At 35.0% G+C, this 16,473-nt stretch overlaps 1 long non-coding RNA gene across 9 annotated transcripts in view; it reads left to right on the top strand.

Annotated features, from left to right (window-relative positions):
* LOC112657511 (uncharacterized) overlaps window positions 1-16,473 on the top strand; it is a 309,781-nt gene that overhangs the window by 3,569 nt on the left and 289,739 nt on the right. For 4 of the 9 annotated variants that reach the window (XR_007412258.1, XR_007412261.1, XR_007412259.1 and 1 more), the window contains exons 1-2: window positions 6,473-6,668; window positions 9,408-9,572. This is a non-coding gene — a long non-coding RNA (uncharacterized LOC112657511). Of the gene's footprint in view, window positions 1-6,472; window positions 6,669-9,407; window positions 9,573-16,473 lie in introns of those variants that run through there. The other 5 variants (XR_004818190.2, XR_007412257.1, XR_004818189.2 and 2 more) reach the window with 3 other exon arrangements.

Genomic DNA, 16,473 nt, shown 5'->3' with positions numbered 1-16,473 from the left:
TTTCCAGTATTAGGGTTGAATCTGTGATGTATGAATGGACTTTTTTTTTTTCCATTCAACATATCAGGCAAAGATCTGAATAAAGTTAATGTTCCCTTTTGACACCCATATCAGACTGAAAACACCTCAATCAACTGTTGGATGGATTTGGCATAATTATTGATACGCTTTGCAGGATTTAAAGAGTGAGGATTCAGTGCTCACATACCACATTTGAAACGAACACAACTTATCAAGCAGAGTTCTGACATGTGTGACTCTTAGTATCATTTTGGAAGTGAAATAACCTGTCAGATTTTAAAATGTGTTAACAACTGGATGGTTAAATGGCAGGGACATGAAGAAAGGACATGGGTTTGGTTTGAGATTTTGTTCTGGAGTAGAGTCACTGACTGCCAGCCTAGAAGTAATCACAACAAAACTTTTCCCCAGGGGTTCTGAACAGAAATTCTATGGTAGAATAAATAAACTACTACACAGTTAGATTATCTTAACTAGCATCTGCAATCTTCCTTACAATAGCCATTTATTGATGTCTTTCCAAATACATTAGAAGTGGCAGATGATTTATTTTGCCTTTGAAAAGTACGTATAACCATTCACTCATTCAACAAATATTTAAGTTTCTACTCTGTGCCAGGCATTCTTTTCTAAGTACATTATCAAAATTGAATAGTACAAAATGCCTAGCATCCTTTTATTAGAGATGTTTTAACTTTAAATGGATTAAAGCAATTTATAAAGAAGGTTAGATAAAATAAAATCTGCTCTCAGTCTTTGTACAGTTCTTTATCTTGATTAATGTATGTTTGGTGCCTGACACATAGTAGGTGCTTTGAATATGGTGCTCTGCTAGTTTTTCTATGGTTCAACCCCAGTCGATTTTTCATGTGAGCGGTATTGTCTAGCAAAAAGAAATCATCTGACCACTACCATCATTCATTGGCACTAGTCTCATTTCCATCTATGATAGTGATTTCTTCTAAGGGGCTATAATATCTTTTTTTTTTTTTTTTGGTTTGATTTCAAAGTATGTTTCTATTATTCTTTGCATTTCTTCTGGAAAAAGGTGGGAGGGCAGGGTGTGGGAGTTAGAGTGGATGTGTAGTATTGGGAGAAGACTCAGCATGTATTTTTGGAATTAGAGTTTAAATGGCTGTGTATGTGTGTACGCACATGCGCATGCATGCACGTGCATGTAATAACTCAGGATGAATTGGGAGTCTCCCAAAAAGAGAGACATTACTACCCTTCAAGGAAAATGTAATGGAATTGGTAACAATGAAACCTGGGCTGGATACAATTTTTCTTTAATGAACAGTGAGTCAGTCAGCAGCCATCCTGCTAAACACTTCTGGTGCTGAGCAATACTCTGGGTACCACTGGAATTGTTTTAGAAGTAGTGAAGGATTTAAGAGATACAGATGTGATTGAAACTTTCTTCTGAAGGAATTCACAACTTGGGGTCTGGGCCCTCATGGGACATTTATATTATTATATCCCTTGGCAATTTCCTGCTTCTTGAGGAAATTTTCACCTTCCATTTTTACTAAAAGTTTGTGTGTAAGTCCCTTGTAACCAAGGAAAACTATGATTTTTCATAGTTTATCTGTTAACAAATAGATAACAATTATTACATGCACTTGATCTAAAAGGGAAATGAGGATGGATACTCACGTAAGGGCAGAAAATAATTCTATGCCAAAATGGATCCCTTTCACTTCTACTGAAGTTCTATCACTATCTGTATTCATGCCTATATCCAGCTATATGATCTCTTTGTTGTCTGCCTATCTCCTAGATTATTGTAACTAAAGTCTACCCTCTATTAAAATTTACAATAAAAATGTACTCTCAGTGAAATGATGGCAGATTATAATCATTCAGTAAGGGGTATACACATACCCACATACTGACAAATGCAAAGTAATATTACCTCTGAGATACGTGGAAATGCTGACATATTTCTAGTACCTCAAACATTCTGAATACACATAGATAGAAAGGAGCAAGCCCTTAGAACCTTTGGAGGCACATAAGCGTTTTCATTCAAAATGCTGAGGATAAAATGAGAAGGCAAAGCTGGCAGTAAACATTCAAATATATATGTAAATATCTCCTTTGAAATTCCTTCCTGCCATATTGCACAGTTCAAATTAGTAAAAGAAGGTTCTTACCGCACAGGGTATTTTTTCAAGATACTTAAACCTATATGTACACATCATTTCTATGATCTGAAAATCAGGTACATTTTATAAAACTTTCCCCTTTACTCATGCTCTTATAGGAACTATATTGTATAGGATTACTAGTATATTAGACTTGGACGGTACTTCCAGTTTTTAACCTAATCCTTCTGTATCTTCTAATCATGTTCTTTTTTCTACTCTGAGTAAGAATGCAATGAAAACCTGGGGAGTTATATTTTTTTTTTTTACATACTTTAAGGTTGTGCTTCAGCTTTTAAATGTAATATCTAAAATCCAAATACTGTTGAAATCAACTTATTGACAATCAGTTCTTGATTTTTTTTTTTGCTTTTTTTCCAAAGTGCAGACGTTTTTTTTTTTTTCTCTCAGATGAAGTATTGCCAGTGTGTCAACAACTCTTTCATTCTCACGAAATTAAAAAAAAAAAAAAGTCCTCATAACCCAATTTTTAAAGTTCTGTATAAACTTGAGTTTTTGGATGTCTGGGGGTCAGGAAAGTTCACTTGATTTATTGGCTTCCCATTTAGTTAACGTGGTATGGCCGAAATTCCTCAAGAGTTTCAAAGCCACCCTGTCGTGTGTGATCTTTTTGATGGTTCATTCTGGTTAACAAATACTATTTCCGCATCGTGCATCCCTGTCTATAGGAGAGGCCAAAGCTTTTCATTCAAACTCTGGAAAGTTTCCTCCTCATTTGTAGGTGGTGGTGTAAACAGGGAAGAAGATTAGGGGTGTGTCCTGGGCCATGTCATTCTGCAGTGCCCCTCCTCTTCTGTCTATGACAAAAGAATAAGAGAAGACTTAGGAAACTGGAGGAGGGTTAATGCCAGAGGGTATGGACCAGGGCAGTGTGAGTAGGGAAGAGGAATCAGTAATGGAGAAAGTGGAAGGAAGGAATATTGCAAAATGTGGTAAGAAAAATAGGCACAACCAAAGAGAGGCCCTATAGCCTCTGTAGACAAACCTTTTTGTTTTCCTCGTGACAAGGTATTTCCTAATACCTAAAGGTGCATTAGGTCAAGTAGAGGTATCCCTGATCTTAAAAAGGAAAGAGAGGGAGAAAACCCCTCTCCTTTATAACCCCCACTCTCATTATTTTGGTACAAGGCTTTGAGAAAGGATCATGACACAGCAGCCTTGCTTTTTATAAATGCATCATCTTTTCTTATATAAATATTAAGTGCATTTGGCTTTTGGGTGTCATACAATTAGCAAATTAGTCGTTCACTAACAGTATTCATCCAGGTTTTATAACACTTTGCCTACCTTAATTTTAGAACATTACATGCAAGGGGGAAAAATTGCCTTCTTTTTTATTGCACTCATTGAAATCCCTTCTCTTAATGCTAGGCTCTGGAGTTACAGTGGCAGTTAGTTCTGTCATCAGAATATCAGCACTTTGAATGGAATTTTGAAAATTACAAAGACTACACCAGCATTATAGCAGAATCGATGGTTCTCTCTATACAATAAATGCACTCTCATTTTGAAGCTTATGCATTTGCTTTAATATAACCCCCCTTTCAATTCAGTTCAATTCATTGCCCTTATTATAAGTATGAGATGGGAATTAGAGACTTCCTCCAAGATTTCAGATCTTTTGTGCCTGATATGAGAAAGAGAACTTTTTACTGTTCTCTTATATATGAGATTGAGTGAATTAGCTAATGTTCTAAGAGGTAAAACAAACTATTCATTTGCACTTATATGTGCAAGTATGAAATACACTATTCATGTCCAAGAGAATCTAGTGGTATAATGGAGGGCTTTTAATTCCATATTTAAGGTATCTTCATTCTTTCGAACATGGTATTCTTCCAAAATGTAATATTCCAAGTATGACACCCAGATGCGGTGTTGCATCTCTCTGGAACAGCCATGTTGAAAATTTGCCAAAGGACTGTCATCTTTGTAGACTTTGACTAATGAATCTTGGGTTATTTGAAACTGGAGCAGAGGCCATTTTATTTTAGTCCATTTCTTCGAGATTTTCATGATTTGCTCATTGGAAAAAAAAAATATTGCCCAGCAAATCCAAGAGCAGGTAGTCATGCTCTGCCAGATGGAGTCACCCTCTATTAGCTAATGGCTAGGAGTTACTCAAGAGTGACAGTGGATGTCATTCCTGGAGAACTGGAGGGGTAACTTGAACGTAATCTGTAGTGCTTTGTCTATCACACCCGTTGAAAGAGTTGTGTAATGTAATTTCATTTTTGAGTTGAGTATTTAGCTCTTTGAATCACCATGCATTGATAATGAGACCTTGAATGAGGTCCTTGTCTTAGAGAGGAGCTGGCACTGTATAAAATAGTCATATAAGTTCATGCATTTCCATCTGTTTCTCCAAAAATGGGTGTTTCTTTACTCATCAAGTTATTAATCCTCTACTTAATATCACACTCAAGCTGAAACCTAATTATACAAGTCCAGAACCACAGCATAATATTATGAAGACAAGTGCATATATTACTTAAGGTTCTAGTAATAGCTTTAAAGGTTTATATAACTTGGAATCATCACTTTGAATATTATTGGTAAAATTACGAAAAGCTGTTCTAGGATCAAAACACAATGGCATGTTGATTTCATAGTAAAATGCAATCTTGCATTTGTAATTAATATCTATCTCAAGGGCTATGGGTCATTATATAGTTTAATTCAATTACTCCACTAAATAGAGATAATCCTTTGTAGGTATTGGCTAATCTAATTCATGGCAATTTACATTGGATAGACTTATTAAAGATATATAGTAAGAAATATTTTATTTAACATATTTTTACTAGCTTTAGAATGTAAACATCATAACTTACTCTGCTCTGGCAGCACACACATGCACACACACACACACACACACACACCCTGTGGTTAGTTTATTCCTTGCTACTTTTACAATCAGTTACTGCTTTGGTGAAAGCCTAAAGCTTAATCCATTAAGAGCCATTCAGAACAAAACAAACAAACAAAGCTTTAACCACTTCAGTGACAACAGTGCAGAACCAACAAGCAGCCTTCTTAGAAAACCCTAGTAATTTTAGGATCAATAGCCTCATACTGGATGCTTCTAAGTGATAAAGGCTAGAACATTTGTGCTGCCAGGTTTTAGAGAATAAAGTAAAACACAGACGTGTCTGGAAAAAATAATTTGATAAGTTTAGTTTGGAAATACCCATGTAGAGCAGAGGGCTGACTTAAGTCCCATCAACAGTCTTGATAAAAACAAGTTAATTTAAACATCACTTTGCACTGAAAATTTTACCTATGGGTCCTGAGGTTTGAAGCTTAAGATCTATTTTAGTCTTTCTCCAAGCTCGACTGCTTGCAGCTTTATTATTACTATTTCTAATTAATGTAAGTGAAATCTTTGATATAGCTGCACTTTTATCTATTTCTTTAAAAACAAATCTTATCTAATATCTCTATATTAAAGTATTTAGAAGAATGTTATAGTCTACTTGATTCAAGGCTACAGTTTTAACAATAAAACTAACAAATACATTTATATATGAGAAGAGCAAAAACAAACATTTTTTCCCACAAGATTAAAAGCCTGTTCATTTCCTTTTAGAATTATTTCATTGTATATTATCCTTTGTGAAAAACCCATTAGCTTCTTTTATACATCATCAAGTCTTAAATAATACCCCAGTGCTGCAGAATATGTTCCATGGAAAAAATCTACTGTCATTCCATAGAATAAAAAAGGCCGCCTACATCATTACATTATCCTTTTCAGTTTCACAAAACAATTTCACAATACTGTATCTCCTGTAGCTATAGTTTTTTAATGCCTTTACGTTTATACTTAATTATAAACTCAGTAATGAAATAGGAGTATTATTTATTATTTATCTCAAAATGTCAACTGGTTAGACTTTACCCACAAATTATCTGGAGGCATTAAATTATATACCTTCATAGGTAGTCAACAGACACTTGGTATTGCCTGCAGTATGTTTACAAGCTAATTTGTTTACTGAATATTGTCTACTCGTTTACATTTCTGCTTTTTTCAAAAAAGCAGATCCTCACTGAAGAAATATACTTAATATAAGGAATGTATAAAAGAAATCTTTTTAGTTTTAAAGACAAGCCTCAAATCAAAAGCAAAATAATTTCTCTGCTGAAATGTTATCAAATAACATTGACCATCAACATTTTACAGACTGAAGAAATAAATTACCCCGCAATACCATTAAAATGCATGATTTTCTTGTGTGTCAGGAATGCTGTGCAGTTTTGTCTGGATTCATTAAGGCGCTCACTGCATAAGTGCGTTGCCAACAGGGATGTGGGTGGCTGTAATGGCAGCCTGTAGGTTTGTATGGAAAACAAGTATGGCACAGTGAAAAAAATCCTTCTTTCACCCTACAGATACCTGTACGGAGAGCTTGGGAGGCATTTCCATAGGCTCATTGTCAAGTGAAAGTTAAAGCCCCCACTCACTGGGAAGCAAAGGTAAGTCTGAAAAACCGCATTGAAGAAAAAGGAGAGGGGGTGGGGGTGGGGATGAAATCACCTAGCATTGAAGCAGCCTAACCAAGTGACAGACACGTAGACAACTCTGATGCTGCCAGAACAACACTCTGCACAGCCCACCAGCAAGCAATTTGTCACTGCGACAAGAATATCCTCCGCAATTTGGCATCAGGGTCCTTGGACAGCCAACTGCGCCTGTACAGCACGAGACGTGCTATTCGGCAACGGGAAAGATGGGAACCAAGGTTCTCGTTATGTCCTAACGTGTTATTTTATGAAAAACATATCTTTTGTCATGATCAACACAGAGACAGAACAGTAGTAATTGATAATAATAACTGGGGACAAATAAGACAACAAATTGAGAAAAGTGTGTTCTTGTATGTTTTTGAGGTATCCTGCGTGTTGAGAAGATTTCAGGATGCTTGCTCTGTTTGTCTGGTATTTTATGGCACACTCCCACAGTGTTTCATAGAAATAATGAATCCATAGGTGCAAGAATGAACTGGGAAGATTTTCGGTAGTAAACCATTTGCTTTTAGCAGAACATACTCTTTGCTTTGTTTTAGAGTTTATGTGTTTGTGTGTTGTGTGTTGATTAATATGTCGCTACGTGCAAATCCTTTCTTACTGTCGGGATTTGAAATAAGACACAAAGAATTCAAGGTAAGTTGGGTTAATAAATGTGCAAAGGAAAGACCCTTACTCTTTACATTACTACTCTGGTAATCTATTATAAAAGTGCAGTAAAGGAGAGAAGCCAGGGGCATAGGATAAAGGTATCTGATAAATAACCAAGTAGTGTTCCCCTTGCCAATTACTTGGCATCTTACTTTGTAATTAATGCCACAGTAATGAAAAAAGTGGTAGGCACGAAGATTGGGCCTTTTGTGCATTCTATACAGAATCAAACACTCATAAAAATCTAGCTCAAAGCTAGCCTAGTTTGGCTCTCTCCACAATCAAAACTTGCTAGAGAATTAGAACAATCCCATAGGGTGTGTATGTGTGTGTGTGTGTGTGTGTGTGTGTGTGTGTGTGTTGCAGTGTATTATATAAGAGTGACATCAGGCAATTGTGGTACTGCTTTCTCTATCACACAGACAAGAGTGTCCTTCATTCCCCAGACGTGATAGAAACTTATACCCATTCTGCCAGTATCTCACATCATGGTATCTATTATGTGTTCACTAGTTGTCCTATGAAACACTTTAGCTAACTGCTACTTAAGTCGCTGTGAGAACTGCCCTGCAATGCCTGGTGCATTTCCCAGTAGCTTATGTATTTGCACTTTAGGGGAACTTTCAGGAAATACTAAAACTACTTAAAAAGTAAATAATAGTGAAAGTGACAACACTAATAGGCATTTTTTAAGAAGTAGGAAAGAATATAACTTAGGCAATTTGATATCATTTGAAATACAGTACAAATTTCAAAAATACCCTGTTAATATGACAATAATCCTAAAATATGAAAAAGGTATTTTTTTTTCTAGCTATACATATGAACCGGACGTTGAATGGTTTGGAGTTGGGGGCTTGATAAAAGAGATGTGTTTAACTGTGAAACTTAGAAATGGTATTAGGGGTGGAGTATGTTGAGTAGCTATGTACGCAGATGACTAAATGAAATGACCTTAGATTTATATCCTTCTAAGGGTAAGACACAAAAGGGAGAACAGAGGAATGTGAAAAGAGAACGTTCAAGGCTGGAGGGTACAAAATACAGTGGAGATCATAAAGAAAACTAACCCCTACTTTTCTAAGCTTTGCATGGGGTGTTTTCCTTGCAACTCCCATTAAAGTCAATGGGAATCATGCAGCTAAAACCCTGTGTAACTCTTTGACAATTTACTTCCTAGTGTCTGGAAAAGAGTACTACCTACTAAGGGCAATTTACTCATTTTAGTTTGTGCCTTCCATACAAAGATGAATTTGATAGCATATAGCAGGAGGAAAAGAGAGACTGCATTTAAGATTTTGTTACTGCAAAAGAAATCATCACTGAAAAATGTCACCTAAACTTTCACCTTGTTTAGCAACAACAATAAACAGAGAAAAGCAATCCAGTGAAAGAATATAAAAAGAAGTATGGACTTGATTACAAGAAAAAATGGTGATTGCTATATGAGGGTTTTTTTTTCCCATTTTAAATTCTCAAGCTCTGAACGCAATCGCAGGATAATAAGAATAGAGGACAATTCTTAAGACACCAAATTGAAGTTCTTGATTACTTGCTTTTTCCTATGCACCTCAAGTTGTACATATGTAAATATAGCAATGGTAGCCTTACAAAATCTTTAATAATAGAAGTACAGTGAAAGGGAGGGGGCTACCATAGCTTCTATTTATGGGTAGAAATATGGATAAAATGACAGATATTTATCCTGCTGTAAGCAATAACTAAATAAATGTATTGTATCCTCTATATAATATTATTTTTGAAAGCTATAGACTGTGCATGTTAAAAAGTACATGCTATTTATAATCTCTCTCATGAACTTGGAAACAGAAAACTAACACTGGCTTTCAAAGTCTTTATTTTTATTATAAGACTCTATATTTCTTTACTCTCAAGTGAAATGTCTATTTAGGTGCTTTACTGATATAATTCTTATAACTGTACAACCATATAATAAGCTTATGTGGGCTGAAGATACAGCTCTTGTGTTTTCTGAGTCCCTTCTCTGTGATTTGTTTTCTGACTTTTCCTTTGGAGGGTGAAGAAATAAGACACTACATGGCTCTGCTTTTTAGTGCGTGGATCAGAGACACATCTATGAACAGCTGCCTACGCAAGTTGATTACTGGGCAATATAATTTCTCAGTTTTTATGGGTAAATGAGTGCTTCTCGCCATGGACCTAGCTTGTGCATCAATTTAGGTAAGCATACTGCTGCAGCAGCCTTGAAACTATTGCTCTCTGATTGTACCAATTAGCAAATCCTGAACTTTACCACCAGGAAAAGACATAGCTCCACATTTATGAATGCCTGGCTTTTGAGAATTAGAGTAATTATGTCACCAAACGTACCACCGATTTTCAGATAGACATCTCAATAATTTTGTAAGAGTAAAAACCTTTCCAAAAGCACACTGATATTTTTATAACAGAAATAATACATAGGGATGAATACAGTGATTTGATATGTGAGAACATTTATGAGAGAGAGAGATACTTGAACAGAATTTAGATGTGTTTCTGGGCTGAATCTTTGATTATAAATTTCATGTTGGAGGGTTTTGACTGTGTGAGGACTTCTGAAATCTGATTTCCTTGGTGAAGGGAGTTGAGAATTCACAAAATAATAAAAAGCATGTGCTGTTATTAAAGTAGATTATGATACTATTATAAAATTGTAGACAGTGATAAATTTAAGGCATTATAAGTCTCTAAGTTGTAGTTTTAAAACTCACAGCTGGTTCTTACATCCCAGGCCATTCATCGTTTGTGACCAGATCACATATCCTTACACAAATACACATTAAAAGATTTCTGTTCACAAATTAAATCTGAATTGAATTTAACACACAAAGCTCTTTAGTTATCCATTAAGGTTTTGTTTTTCATTTTTTTTCTTCTTATAGTGTTTTTATAAACAGCCAGAATAAGTGAATATCAAAAATAAAAGTCAAGTATTACAATGGCAATGTCATTCACAATGTTACATTAACTTGTTTTCCTCCTATGTTATTATGACAGTGTTTTGTTTGGGGCAAGACACTGAATAATCATTAATGCTTTTCATGGAATCCTAGATGTATAGGATTATATGTTCTAGATTTCTCATTTTACGAATTGTCTTTGCCAGGAGCTGAATGAATGAGGTACTTTAACTCAAAATTAATCTCTGTTTACTTAAGGCTGGTTTTGCTAGAAATTTACTATAAATCGATGTTTTAAAGCACCGATGTGTAAGACAAATTTCAGTATTCACTTTTCTTCATATCTCCTTCCACATAGTTAAATTATTATGACTTTGAACTGACATCTATGCAGTGATTTTGTAGTATGTAGGTGGGAAAGACATACAGAAATAATATATTTCCCCTTGCAATAACTCAAAATCATGCATTTAGTTTGCAGAGCACACACACACACACACACACACACACACACACTGCATTTCTTTTAGATCAAAAAGCACAATTGTATATATTTGCCCTGAAACATTTCCCCAGTCCCGGGAATGGTGTTTCATGAACTGATTTTATCACCTGTACAAGAGAATTATACAAATATTCTCACTAAGAAACCAAATAAATAAGTGTATAGTCAAAGTAATGATTGGTTATATTCATAAGGATGAGTTTGTTTACATTATCTTCCTTACTAGGACCACATTTGTATCCCTATTTATCTTCATTTCTTCAAACATGGCACTTGAATGGCCTTCTATAACTAAAGTCTTTTTGGAAAGCTTAAGTGGGAGGAAGATAATTTTGGGGTAAGAGCAACGGTACTGTCAACACTATTGATTCTCTGGCCCCAAAGATCTGTGGGATTGTTCATTGTTCATATGGTAAATTTCTGATGCTCCACTTCAAAGATTTGAGGCCTGAACTCTTTGCTACGCCTAAGAGAAGGAAGCCACTATATAATAGGTTGAATAGTCTGGAGCAAAAGGTCACCCAATATTACATGTGCTTGTTTGGGACCAAAGCATGGGAAAGAAATCCTCCCAAGCAGTGTTAACTTACCTGCCCTTGAATTGGAGTGTGTGTGTGTGTGTGTGTGTGTGTGTGTGTGTGTGTGTAGCTTTAAGGGGATTCAAGCACAGGTATTGAAAAAGGAAGAGGACTTTTAAGGTGAAATGAGATCTGGAAATGTTTCAAAGATGCCCTAAAGCAGACAGGAGAAAATCTATTTCCAAGAGTAAGAACCTTGAGGCTTAAAAGTGAGGGTGCAGAATGAAAAACATTTTTTTTTACAGGTCTAAAGTATGTAATGAAGTAAGGCAATGGTTCAGGTGAAATGCAACATAATTTTCATAATTATTTAAGTGTGAAAGGCAAATAATTAGGTTCACTCATGGTCTTTCAAGTGACAGTGTTGGACGATGCAAAAACTCAGAAAATATTTGTCTGATTTTTCAGTATCATGCTGTATAAATCTGAGCAAATCATTTAAACTGTTCAGGGCCTGCATGGGTACAAAATGAACAGGATTCTAGCACTGTTAGCATAAGAAGGAATGCGGGATTTGTGATTATTTCTGATGCCGATGTCTTCATTGTTGTTTAAACTCTTATGCTTTGAAAGGGTATATTCTATTTACTGTGATAGTGTCACTCAGTTACTCATTTGTTCAAAGATATTTACTGAGTATTGACTAAATGCATGGCTATTCTTGCTATCAGAGTCCACTAAGGTAAAGTTCCAAATCTTTAAAATACTCAAGTCTGCTGAATGAAGCAATAAACCAAAACTAACCACACAATATCATAAGGGTTCTGATAAATGCACACCAACATTTCTATGGGAAGTCAGAAGAGGAGCTTCTGGTTTTGCCTCAGAGAGACTGGAAGGCTTCATAGGGGAGGTGATCACTCAATTAGATTGATGGTAAAAATGGGGTCACTTCAGTTTCTTGCCAATAGAGCAAAGACTGCCACGGGCTTTAAAGCATTCTTTTTTGTGTGTGGCTTTAAAAACTATTGTGAAGTTCTTCTTCTGCCAATTTGTTTTGATATTGGGCTTTCTTTGTTGTCTTCTTTTATGTTACATGGGAATGAAAGGGGAAACCAGTGACTACTAACGTGATTCATCCAGACTAGCTACCTATTCAATACCTCCACTTTTTGAATGATGTGTATGTATGCATGTGTATGTGTGCTCATGTATGATAAAGCAAACATAAGTGAGTATGACTAGGAGACTTCCATGTTATCTAAGTAAGATGTAGATAATAGGAATGGTGCTGAATGGTGCTGGCATAACAACAAACTCAAATAGGGAAACCTACACTAAAATTGTATTAAATATTTGATGGGATTCTAGGGCTTTCTAAGAACAACTGATGAAATATATATATATATATATATATATATATATATATATATATAGAGAGAGAGAGAGAGAGAGAGCTATATACATGTATAGAGCTATATATGCTTTTTTCCTTTTTATTATAGAATAGAAAGGATTGTGTTAGAAGGATTCTCTTTATCGCAGGTGTGAAAAAGAAGCAGATAGCAGGAGGGCTTGGGACACAGAAAATATTTGAAACAAAATTAGAATTTAATGACCTAGGCCAGTGTTCCTCAAACTATAATGTGCATTAGAACCACCTGCAGAACTTGTTAAAGTACAGTAGGCCTGGGGTTGGACTGATGAATTTTCATTTTTACAAACTCACAGGTGAGGCTGATGCTGCTGGTGGAGGATCACACTTGGAGAACCTCTAATCTAGACCAGTGCTTCTCAAATTTAATCTGTATATGAATCTCCTGGGGATCTTGTCAAACTGAAGATACTGATTTAGTAGGTCTGGGGTGCTTAGGAAAATCTGCATTTTGAACAAGCTCAAAGGTGATGCTGATGCTGCTGGTGTGCAGATCACAGTGTGAGAAGCAAGGCCTTTGGTGATTTCCTACATTAGGACTCCAAGTCATAGGACATGGCCTGATGATTTCAGAAAATAATAAGATCAACTAACAATTTTAAGTTCATTTTCTAAGCAAATAAGATCATATCCTTACCCATAATAATAAAAAATTAAAGTTTCTTCTTATATATCATGTGAATAATATTTCCACCCCACTGAGAGAAATATTTCCTGAGCTACTGTTCCCTGCATAAAATACCTGCCCTAGTTACTGTGAAAGTTAGGGGAAATATAGGTTTCTTCTTTCAAGTAGCTTCTATAACTACCTTGGCTGTATATTAAATGCATTGTATTTCTCCGGTTGTGATAAATTGTGGATGAGTATAGAAGGTAAAAATGGTTTGGTCTAATATGTCCAAAAGAAAATATTAGAAATACTACTATTCAAGTTCTGTTATATAGCCACCCTCCTTATTTAAAATTTTTGTTTAGTTAGACAAGGTCTATTTATATAAAGCAAAGGTTGAACAAAATCTAGTGAAATGAGCTGGACAATTTGCTTCTTTTTGATGAGATAACAGTCCCTGATGGGTTATATGGATGTGGGTGTGAAAGAGCCTTACTGTTAGGTATTGGCTGTCTTCAACCCACATTTTCTCAGTAATTGATAATTCTTCATTCCCTCTCTTCTGTGGAGCCCTTTTAAAAAGTATAGGAGTGAAATAATGATAGTATATTAAGGGATTTTAATTATAAATTTCCAAGAGAATATTCAAATAAAAATACAAGGAATAGCATCTGTAGTATATACTTTGGCCAACTCTGAGTGAGTTTAGGCACCCTAGGGATGCATACATTTCTAGTCTCCTTATGCCCCTCCAATTCACAAATTTTTAAATGATTTGATAGTGTTAGATTCAATGACTCAACACAGTTTGAATAAATTTCTCAATTCTCAGTTTATTTTTTTGGTCTACTTGATCAAATATGGGTAACTGATTGTAATAATGCAAATACCCAAACCCTCAGCCAAATAAATGTAAATATACTTAAAGTATTAATATAATTTTTAACATTTATTTGTCTGGGGTATGTGATTTTTGTGTTATCATTTCTGAGGCTAAACTATTATCTTTACAACAATAATAGATATTTCAATAATTTGTCTTTCTACTCCTTCTTCCCATTTTCCAAGTAAATTAATTTTGATCCACTCACCAAATTGGACTATTCCAAGGAAAATTTTTACTTGCAGGGTATTTGACTTCTTAAAATACTACCCTTACATCTTAATATCTAACCAAATGAAATAGCAAACAATATAATTTTAAAATGTAGATGTTTGGGCTAGTAGAGCAGTGGTTTTTAACCTTTCTGGAAATATCTCTTTACAGAAAATGCTCATAAGTACACACAAAGAAATTTTACATACAAAGTAGTGCATATTTACTGGCCTTTTGAAGGAAAATTAACCACTTTGATCTTGATAATTGAGGTGAAGTTAACAAAAATGCCATCTTTTTTCTCCTTTCTTACAGAGACATTGAAACCAGATGGATCAATAGACTGTTTTTCTAAATACATCATTTTGTTTTTATTGCGTAAACCTTGCCTTACAAATAAGCCTTTATACTGATTTGTAACATGGAAGCAAGTGGACATCTGGCTTCTGTGAAAAATATGATTCACTCATTTGCATTTTTAAATTCCATTCATTCCATTTTTAAATTGTTCACTTGTCCTCTTTGCTCTTTCTAAAAGCAACTCTTCTTAGCTCTCTTCAATTTTAAATATCTACAGAGTTTATGTTAGTTATAGTTCAGAACCTCATCTCTTTAAAATTTTTAAATGGAAGTCAATATTCAAAGTCTACAGCATGTGTAAACCCACAATATCTAGGTAAGTGGGAAGTTAATTGAAACCAGTAAGGAATTTGGGTGACAAAAATCAGTTTGCTCATAGTATTTTATATTGGTTTTGGAAGGCTTTGACATATCTTTAATAGGCCATTTAAAAAATTTCAGGACCAAAATACTAATAAAAACATTTATTCTTCAGGTTGGTTGTATTTCTTCAAAAAATATTTTGGGTACTAAAGGGTATTTTTATCACTAATGATGTGCTGTAAGCAAATTCTGGGAAGAAAGAGGATAATGCTAATAAAATATTGTTTGCAACAATAGGTTTTGTGAGCAAAAATGGAAAGTATAAGGATTTGAAACCTGCAATATTTATTCATTAAGTACTAGACCTTCCTCTTTATATAAAGTGACAAATCCAGACTCTAATGATTTCCACAATGTTGCAATGAAATCTCATAATAACCAAAAGCAGAATAACCCAAGTTCCATTCCAATTTTAGATAAAACTTCTCATGAGCATTTTATTCTTCATCTTAAATAATCAGCCTCTATGGAATCCCAGCATTTCAAAATGATAGGGCTGAATATTTAAATAGTTAATCTCTTTGCATATTGCATATTTCCCTCTAACTGACTAGTAATGTCCTGGAAAAATGTGAATGTGTGTGTGACTGTATGTGTGTGTGTGTGTGTGTGCGTGCATGTGCAAATGAAAAGGTTTTCCTTCAGTTGAGTGGAATAGCTGATGGGTCTAAGACTAGATAGTGGACATGGATAATCAGGATAGACAAAGATGAGAGATGGAGAGAAGTTAGTCCATTGTGGTCTTTGGCTGTGAATTGTGGACTTGATTTTAAAAGGATAGCAAAAGATACTGCTTGTCTAACAACTTCAACCACATGTGTTTTACAGAGATTTACTTAGGGAGCATAAAGAATGAACATTACAGAGGTAGAATGTTGAAACTGGAATCAAGAGGACTGGGTAGCTGAAGTTATCAAGTTCTGAGCTTTTGTGCCATCATTTATAATTCATGTTTTATTACTGGTGTTCTTTGCTAATAACATTGTGCAGTTGAGAACATTTTTTAAGAGCATGCTGGTTTTGAAAATAGAAGTGAATTTGGTTAAATTTCCCTGCCTTGATTTCATGACAACTACCACATTGAACTAAGTCATATTCCCGTTTAGGGTTTAGTGCCTATAATTGGAGGAAATAGATGCTTGGTTTAATTATTAGGTCCACAGAACTGTTAGAGAAGGAGAGCACTAACAACGAGAAGTGGATCCCTAAAGGAGCCTGATACATAACAAATAGATGAACATGATTCTGGTGAGGTAAGGCAAATTGGTCCCATAAATCATATCATAAATAAC

This window comes from Canis lupus, chromosome 8, assembly GCF_003254725.2.
Source record: "Canis lupus dingo isolate Sandy chromosome 8, ASM325472v2, whole genome shotgun sequence".
Taxonomy (NCBI): Eukaryota; Metazoa; Chordata; class Mammalia; order Carnivora; family Canidae; genus Canis; species Canis lupus.
The sequence above is the reverse complement of the archived record's forward strand: the minus strand, read 5'-3'. Positions and strand labels throughout refer to the sequence as shown.